Source organism: Rhinopithecus bieti, unplaced genomic scaffold, assembly GCF_001698545.2.
Source record: "Rhinopithecus bieti isolate Rb0 unplaced genomic scaffold, ASM169854v2 scaffold_6022, whole genome shotgun sequence".
Lineage (NCBI taxonomy): Eukaryota > Metazoa > Chordata > Mammalia > Primates > Cercopithecidae > Rhinopithecus > Rhinopithecus bieti.
The window spans coordinates 1,738,531-1,748,570 of NW_016805265.1; positions in this window are offsets into that span (position 1 = coordinate 1,738,531).

The window sequence follows — 10,040 nt, forward strand, 5'->3', positions numbered from 1 at the left end:
TTTTTTTTTTTTTTTGGTTTGGTTTTGTTTTGAGATGGAGTCTCGCTCTGTCACCCAGGCTGGAGTGCAGTGGTGCTCTCTCGGCTCACTGCAAGCTCTGCCTCCCGGGTTCACGCCATTCTCCTGCCTCAGCCTCCTGAGTAGCTGGGACCACAGGTGCCCGCTACGACGCCCAGCTAGTTTTTTGTATTTTTAGTAGAGACGGGGTTTCACCATGTTAGCCAGGATGGTCTCGATCTCCTGACCTTATGATCTGCCTGCCACAGCCTTCCAGAGTGCTGGGATTACAGGCGTGAGCCACCGCACTCGGCCTACCTCAGTTTTTTAATCTATAAAATGACAAATGAAACGAAGTGATCTTTAGTAGCCATCAGCCATAGTCTCTGAGCAAAGCCTTTTCCCCCTTGACTTTCTCTAGCTCTGAAAGCCATATCTGCTGAAATGCTCTCAAGGTTCTACCCTCCTCCTAAACCAGAAAAGGATGGCTAGATGGGCTTCCACAGTTCAAAACCCAGGTTAAAGCTGCAGCCTGGAAGATTTCCCTCCCATGAGCAAGCCCAGCCAGCTGTCTTGCCTGGTCATGACTGGGCTTATGTTGCAAAAGGTTAGCAGAATTTACTTCTAAGAGATCAGTCACCAGAAGCCCTCATTCATTCCTTCATTCGAGCTCAGGTCGGTTTGTAATCATTTTGGCTCTTCTGGGAAATGGTCTGGTATGTTTGATGTTATTGTAAGGCTAATAACAAAGACCGGCATTTCCATCCTAACTGCACCACGGCACACTACCTCTCCGAAACACCCAGTCTGATAAATGAGTCACCTCCATTACCTGCAGCAGGGCTTATTCGCAATGTGAATTATCTGTAGCAATTTGTAGCCCCCTCAACTTCACTTTCTCTGAGGCTTCACCTTCTGCAAACCCAAGGAATTTACACAATACCTAAGGACCAGGGGAAGAAGATCTGTGGCCAAACAGGGGAATAATGGCAGTTTTTTCCAGAGCTGGATTTAGTAAATAAATCTGAGTGCTTACATCCAAAGTCCTTTAGACCAAAGCTGCATTAGTAGGTAGTTACTACCTACCACAAGCAACTACTTTGTGTCATCCACGGGGTAAGCAAAGTCCATTGAGACACAGTCCCTACTCTCAAGACACTTACAGTCAAGTGTGTGTAAAGGTGTCAAGAATAGGGGAAGATCCAAAATTTTACCCTACTTGCACACTAACAAGTTAGCCTGCCATAGTTTCAGAGGCTCACAGATGCTAGCCGAAGACATGAGACGTGTGGGTCAAGGACAAAAGACTCTTACTTGTGACACAGCAGGCAGCATGAGCTTCATGTTTTGCCTCAATTTCTGCTGTCCTCTGCGTCCCTCAGGGGTGATGCAGAGCAGGTTAGGTGGATGCTGTGCACACCATGCATTGGTGTCACAGCCAAGGAACCCTAAGCTTACAAAACCACCTGTCTTAGAAGGAGCTGCTAACAAATCTGCCCAACCTTCATCCTATGAAAGGAAAGTATCTTGGGCCCCCAAGATCATTAAGCTAAAGGGAAAAGTCAAGCTGGGAATTGCTTAGGGCAGACCTGCCTCGCATTCTGTTCAGAGTCATCCTTCCGCTCACTGAGATAAATGCATATCTGATTGCCTCCTTTGGAGAGGCTAATCAGAAACTCAGTGCAACCATTTGTCTCTCACCTACCTGTGACCTAGAAGCTCTCTCCCCACTTTGAGTTGTCCTGCCTTTCTTGACCGAACCAGTGTTCATTTTACATATGTTGATTGATGTCTCATATCTCCCTAAAATGTATAAAACCAAGCTGTGCTCTGACCACCTTGGTTACACATCATCAAGACCTGAGGTTGTGTCAAGGTTAAGCATCCTCAACCTTGGCAAAATAAACTTTCTTTTTTTTTTCCTTTTTAAGACTGAGTTTCGCTCTTGCCGCCCAGGCTGCAGTGCAATGGTGCGATCTCTGCTCTCTGCAACCTCTGCCTCCTGGGTTCAAGCGATTTTCCAGCCTCAGCCTCCTGAGTAGCTGGGATTACAGGCACGCCACCACCACGCCCGGCTAATTTTTGTATTTTTAGTAGAGACAGGGTTTTACCATGTTGGCCAGGTTGCTTTCGAACTCCTGACCTCAGGTGATCTGCCCACCTTGGCCTCTCAAAGTGCTGGGATTATAGGCATGAGCCACCACGCCTGGCATTTTTTTTTTTTTTTTTTTTTTTTTTGAGACAGAGGAGATAGAGTTTCACTCTTTTGCCCACACTGGAGTGAAGTGGCACAATCTCAACTCACTGCACCCTCCGTCTACCAGGTTCAAGCGATTCTCCTGCATCAGCCTCCCAAGTAGCTGGGATTACAGGCGCCTGCCATCATACCCAGCTGATTTCTGTATTTTTAGTAGAGACGGGGTTTCACTATGTTGGCAAGACTGGTCTCGAACTCCTCACCTCAGGTGATCCACCCACATTGGCCTCCCAAAGTTCTAGGATTATAAGTGTGAGCTACTGTGCCTGACCTGGCAAAATAAACTTTCTAAATTCTCAAATTTTAATTCTAAGTTCTAAATTTAATTCTAAATTCTCAAATTTCTCAAATTTTCAGGGTTCACATCCCTGAGGGGGAGATTATTATACTGCTCAGGAAATAACATCTGTTTTCTGCCCCAGAGAGAGATATTATCTTCCAAGGCTGTTTGCTAAGTAAACATCCTGAAAAGATAGTCTCAAACAAAAGCTGCCATATGATGGGTAGAAACGCCATGGAGAATTGGCCCCAACAAAGGATGGGGAATGGGAAAGACAAGCTCAAGATGTCACAAGTACAGTTTTTTTGTGGGGGAGCAGGGTCTTGCTATATTGCCCAGGCTGGTCTTGAACTCCTGACCTCAAGCAGTCCTCCCATTTCAACCTCCGAAGTAGCTGGATCACAAGTGTGAGCCACCACACTCGGCTTCTGCAAGTACAGTTTTAAGATGTAAATACAGAGAACCGTGGGCACAGTCAGACGGAGGAGCTACTTGCACTAAAGTTTGAAAGCAGGACTTAACAAAATTAGAAAGCCAACAGATGGAGGATGGGAAGGCAAAATTCTAGAAAGAGGATGTGCAAAATCATAGGAGTGCTTGAAGTGGCAAGAATTGTTTGGAAACCACATATTATTTTTTGTTTTGATTTGCTTTTGTTTTGTTTTGTCTGAGACAGAGTCCCGCTCTGTCACCCAGACTGGAGTGCAGTAGCACAATCTTGGCTCACTGCGATCTCTGACTCCCGAGTTCAAGCAATTCTCCTGCCTCAGCTTCCTGAGTAGCTGGGATTACACGCACGTGTCACCACACCCAGCTAATCTTTGTATTTTTTGTAGAGATAGGGTTTCGCCATGTTGGCCAGGCTGGTCTCAAACTCCTGACCTCGGGTGATCTGCCCGCCTTGGCCTCCCAAAGTGCTGGGATTACAGGTGTGAGCCACTGCACCCAGCTAGTTTTCTTTTGTTTGTTTGTTTTGAGACAGAGTCCCCCTGCATTGCCCAGGCTGTTCTCAGACTCCCAAGCAATTCTCCTGCCTCAGCCTCATGAGTAGCTGGGACTACAGGTGCGTACCACAGGGCCTGGTGGAAACCACAAGTAAATAAGTAAAGCTGGAACAAGCTATCGAAAAAGTTGAGAAATGAGACTAAAGATGTTGGCTGGAGCCAAATACTGAAGGTCCTGAAAGCAGCAAGTGAGGACAAGTCTAGGGTAGCTGGGAGCAACATTTCTGATTTGAGCAATGGGGAGGACAAAGGTTCCAGCCACTGTGGAAAGGTCTGCAGGAAGAGGGGCAGGTGTGAGGGTGAAGACCATGATTCCATTTTGGATGAATATGAGAAGCCAGGTCCACATTGCAATGCAGTTGTCCAATAGGCAGTTATGAAGCTTTGGAGAAAGGTCTGGCTCAGAAGCGTGGGTATAAAAGTTAGTTTTAATTATGACTAACCATGGGTGTGGTTTAAGTCAGTGAGATATGGGATATGAATAAAGACACTAGCAGCCTAAAGGACGAGGCCATGGGCATTAGTCTTCCTTTTTTTTTTTTTTTTTTTTTTTTTTTTTTTTGAGACAGAGTCTCACTCTGTCACCCAAGCTGGAGTGCAATGGTATGGTCTTGGCTCACTGCAACCTCTGCCTCAGCCTCCCGAGTAGCTGGGACTACAGACACGTGCCACCATACCCGGCTAATTTTTTGTATTTTTAGTAGAGCCAAGGTTTCACTATGTTCTCCAGGCTGGTCTTGAACTCCTGACCTCGTGATCCACCTGCCTTGGCCTTCCAAAGTGCGGGGATTAGCATTAGTCTTTTAGGGGCAAGAAGCAGAGGAGGAGCTAATGAAGAGAACTGACAAAGACTAGCCAGGAGGATAATAAAAAGAGAACTCAAGAGGAGCACTTCTGTGGAAATCAGAAGAAGAGAGCACTGGGTAGAGAAGGGAGTGCTCAATAGTGTCACAAACTGAGGAGAGGTCAAGTGAGGCAAGGGCAGGGAGCATTAGGGCTGGACGCAGTGGCTCACACCAATAATCCCAGCACTTTGGGAGGCCAAGGCAGGAGCATCACTTGAGCCCAGGAGTTTGAGACCAGGCTGGGCAACATGGCAAGATCTCATTTCTGCAAAAACAGAAAATTAGCTGGGCACAGTGGTGTATGCCTGTAATCCCAGCTACTCGGGAGGTTGAGGTGGGAAGGATCGCTTGAGCCCAGGAGTTTGAGGTCACAGTGAGCTATGATTGTGCCATTGCACTCCAGCCTGGGCGAGAGAGCAAAACCCTGTCTTCAATAATAATAATAAATAAAAGAAATAGCAGCATTAGCTGCTATTACTGTGTAACAATTGCCCCCAAATTTAATGGCCTAAAACAAGCATTCTATTATCTGAAAGTTTTGTGGGTCAAAATTAGGGATTGGCTTATCTGGGTGGTTCTGGCTCGGGGCCCCTCAGGGGGTTGCAGTTGAGATGCTGGCTGGGGCTGCAATCATCTGAAGGGTTAACGGCACTCAAGGACCTGCTTTCAGGATGGCACCCTCATGTGGCTTTTGGCAGGAGGCCTCAGTTCCTTGCTATGTGAGCTTCTCCATGCAGCCTCTTGGGTGTCCTTGTGACATGGCCACTGGCTTCTCTCAGAGCAAGTGATCTAAGAGAGACACTGAAGCCACAATGTCTTATATGATCCAGCCTCAGAAATTGCACTATCATTTCTGCCTTATTCTGTTTGTTAGAAGTGAGTTAGTAAGACCAGACCACACTCAGGAGGGAAATTAGGCTCTCTCTCGAAGGGAGTGTCAAAGAATTTGTGGATATTCTTTAAATCCCCACAGCCTATCTTTTTTTTGTTTTTGTTTTTTGAGATGGAGTCTCACCCTGTCGCCCAGGCTGGAGTACGGTGGCACGATCTCACTGCAACCTCCGCCTCCTGGGGTCAAGCAGTTCTCCTCCCTCAGTCTCCTGAGTAGCTGGAATTACAGGCACACGCCACCACGCCCTACTAATTTTTTGTATTTTTAGTAGAGATAGGGTTTCACCATCTTGGCCAGGCTGGTCTTGAACTCCTGACCTCTTGATCCACCCACCTCAGCCTCCCAAAGCGCTGGGATTACAGGAGTGAACCACCGGACCAGGCCCCCACAGCCTATCTTTTGAAAGGAGTGTCAATTTGTGGATATTCTTTAAATCCTCATAGCCTACGCCATGGTCACATTTACTTTCATTCCTCCCACATGCAAAACATACTCCCTCCCAAAACCTCCCCCAGATCCCAGCCTTCACAGTAGCCGCATGAGGCTCCTCGGATGTAGTTCCTTGAGTCCAGCAGTTCCTCTCCATCTGAAGACCTGTGAACTAAAGAGATATCAACACAAGTGGTGGGACAGGCATAGCATAACCACTACAGACACCCCTGTTCAAAAAGGGGGAAACAGGAAGTACCCAGGAGTCACAGGTCCACAGAGATTCTGAAATCCAGCCAGGGAAACTTGGAGGTTCCCTTATTAGGACTCAGTCCTCCTCCTGCCTGCACCAGATGAGGTCATGCAGGGAGAGCCAGTCCTAGACACACACTCCTTCTCTTCCTGCCCCTGGGCCTCTGTCCCACACTGGAAGGGGCACACTCCAGCCTGCACATCCAAGCTCTCTCTCCATCACGTACATACTCTGTTTGACCACCCCAGGGGCTTAGGGGTGTGTCACTGGCAGTTCAGTCCATCTTCTGGAGGAGGGACCCAGGGGGAAAGTCCATGCAGGCCCCAGAAGCAGGCTCAGGATGGTTTCAAACAAGAATTCTGAGGTCTCCTGTATTCTGAGTTTGGTCTGGATATGGAGAGGGCGGGCGTGAGCTCTGGTGGGTATGTTCTCTGGGCCCTGCAGGTTCCTCACCTCATAGGAATGGGAACAACCTGAGAAGCGTTCTGGTGGGGTCTTCCAAAGCATGAGACCCAAGGGACCCTCCAAAGCATGAGACTGGGGAGGGGGCTCCAAAGCATGAGACCGGGTAGGGCCCTCCAAAGCCTGAGACCCAGGGCAGGGGCCCTCCAAAACATGAGACCCGGGGAGGGCCTCCAAAGCATGAGGCCCAGGGGAGGGGCTCCTCTTGCCTAGGTTGAAGGGCAATACTGGGGCTAGGGACTGAGAATCTTCCTGTGATTGAAGCATGTTAGGATGAAATGAGAAAGAGAGAGAGGATTGCAAGCTGGAGTTATGGTTAGAATGTGGGACACAGGGAGGCAAGATTTTGCCATGGCACATTCAAGGTGGTGAGCAGCTGTAGAAGCGTGGAGTGAAGTGAAGCCCAGTGGAGCTGAGGGGATCAGGGCTGTAGCTGAGGCTAAGATGTTGAAGCTATGCACCCCCCACACACCCAGCAAACAGTGGTGGGGTCGGCACAAGTTATTGACAGAGGTACTGATGTCACCAGGGTGTTGCCAGTATAAGAGATGAGGAGGACAATGATGAGTCAGGTACCAAAGTCTTCAGGGGACATGGGGGCATGACCAGGAAGTTGGCCATAAAGGATGACAAGTAAAGAAAGCCAGAACTGGCCGGGCGTGGTGGCTGACGCCTGTAATCCCAGCACTTTGGGAGGCCAAGGCGGGCGGATCACGAGGTCAGGAGATCGAGACCATCCTGGCCAACACAGTGAAAACCCATCTCTACTAAAAATACAAAAATCAGCCGGGCCTGGTGGCAAATGCCTGTAGTCCCAGCTACTCGGGAGGCTGAGGCAGGAGAATGGTGTGAACCCGGGAGGTGGAGTTTGCAGTGAGCCGAGATCACACCACTGCACTCCAGCCTGGGCGACAGAGCGAGACTCCATCTCAAAAAAAAAAAAAAAAAGAATGGCAGAGCTGATGGGATGAACCTCAAAGCAGGTGATCTTATAGGAGGTGACGAGTGAAGTAAGTGGCCCCCTCCCAGTCCCAGTCCAGTCGTGGGGTGTGGGAGGGGGTCTTCCCTGGGCTCCAGTATCCACGGGGAAGGGTGAGGGGAGTGAAAGAGCACTCAGCGGTACAGCTGAGAATTTAGGGTAGTTTCTTAACAACAGCACAGGCTTCTAGAGGGGCACAATGGGATGGGGTGAGGAGGGCAGCAGTGGAAGTTCAAACCAAGGAGAAGGAAGCGCAGACAAGACTGGGATAAAATTAGGAAGGGCACAAATGAACAGACGAACTCATATTTTGGGGAGTTAGGGCCAACGGCCAGAGGTGAGGGGCATGCTAGGGCTCAAAAGTCAAGCCAGTGCCTGTGAAAATCCTTAAATCATGCATAAAGGACAGTATGCCTGGTTTTGGGTATACAACCTCGGGTTGCCATTTTTAGCCACACTAAAGCATGAAAACCACTGATCTAGACTGTCTATCAAATCCTAGAAGTGACTGGGAGAAAGGAGGGGCATTCTACAGCTTTCCAGATGACATTCAGATTAATCTGCCCGATGTAGTCTTTAATATACAATGTGATGATTAAAGCAGATAGTGGAGTTATAGCTCAACAGTCAGGATACAAGTTAAGTACAAGCTTCATGCAGCTCCTCTCAACTGATATCCCAGTTTAACCATTCAGAGTTGATATAAAGTTTGATATAAAAGGACTTTCCCACCGGGTGCGGTGGCTCACGCCTGTAATACCAGCACTTTGGGAAGCCAAGGTAGGTGGATCACTTGAGGGTAGGGGTTTGAGACCAGCCTGAGCAACATGGTGAAACCCCATCTCCACTGAAAATACAAAAATTAGCTGGGCGTGGTGGTGCATGCCTGTAATCTCAGCTACTTGGGAGGCTGAGGCAGGAGAATTGCTTGAACCCAGCAGGTGGAGGTTGCAGTGAGCCAAGATCGTGCCATTGCACTCCAGCCTGGGCAACAAGAGCCAGACTCAGTCTTAATTTAAAAAGAAAAAAAAAAGGACTTTCCAGCCAGGCTCAATGGCTCATGCCTGTAATCCCAAAACTTTGGGATGCTGAGGCGGGCAGATCACTTGAGCTCAGGAGTTCCAGGCCACCCTGGGCAACATGGCAAAACTCCATGTCTACCAAAAAATACAAAAAAATTAGCCAGGTGTAGTGGCACGCACCTGTGCTCCCAGGTACTTGGGAGGCTGAGGTGGGAGGGTCGCTCGAGCCCAGGAGGCGAAGGTTGCAGTGAGCTGAGATCGCGCCACTGCACTCCAGCCTGGGTAACAGAGTGAGACCCTGTCTCAAAAAAGAAAAAAAAAAGGGGGGGCTTTCCTATTCATTGTCCAGTCAGTAACCTGTGGCCTTGCTCAGAGTTCTGGTTGCAACACTGGTGAAATATTGTTCTGTTTCTTTAAAAAGCTCAGCACAGCTGGGCAGGGTGGCTTACCCCTCTAATCCCAGCACTCTAGGAGGCCAAGGCAGGCGGATCACTTGAGGTCAGGAGTTCGAAACCAGCCTGACCAACATGATGAAACCCCATCTCTACCAAAAATATAAAAATTTGGCTGGGCGCGGTGGCTCACGCCTATAATTCCAGCACTTTGGGAGGCCGAGGCGGGCGGATCACAAGGTCAGGAGATCGAGACCATCCTGGCTAACACAGTGAAACCAGGTCTCTATTAAAAATACAAAAAAATTAGCCAGGCGTGGTGGCGGGTGCCTGTAGTCCCAGCTACTCAGGAGGCTGAGGCAGGAGAATGGCGCGAACCCGGGAGGCGGAGCTTGCAGTGAGCCGAGATCACGCCACTGCACTCCAGCCTGGGTGACAGAGCAAGACTCCGTCTCAAAAAAAAAAAAAAAAAAAAATTAGCCGGGCATGGTGGTGCACACCTGTAATCCCAGCTACTCAGGAGGCTGAGGCCGGAGAATCGCTTGAACCTGGGAGGCGGAGGTTGCAGTGAGCTGAGATCATGCCATTGCTTTCCAGCCTGAGCAATAAGAGCGAAACTCCATTTCAAAAAAAAAAAGCTCAGCACATTCTGTGGGAATGCTTAGCCCCAGTAGTGGGGATAACGCAGAGGCTCCTGCTCAAGGATCTTCAGTGGCTCCCATTTACCCATAGGATAAGGTCCCTGACACAATGGTGATGGAACCATGATCTTACCCTGCCTCTGTCACAGTCGTGTTTTCCACTTGCCACCTGTGCCAATTCAGGTCACAGGCAATTCCCAAATCACGGTTTCTTTAGTGTCACTGCCATTGCTTATGCTCACTGTACCTAGAATGCCTCCTTGTCCCCACTGTTTTTTATTTGTTTTTTTATCAATTCATCATTTATATCATGTATAACTCCCCAATGCAATCCCTCCCTCCTCCCCCCTCCCCATGATAGGCCCCGGTGTGTGATGTTCCCCTTCCCAAGTCCAAGTGATCTTATTGTTCAGTTCCCACCTATGAGTGAGAACATGCGGTGTTTGGTTTTCTCTTCTTGTGATAGTTTGCTAAGAATGATGGTTTCCAGCTGCATCCATGTCCCTACAAAGGACGCAAACTCATCCTTTTTTATGGCTGCATAGTATTCCATGGTGTATATGTGCCACATTTTCTTAATCCAGTCT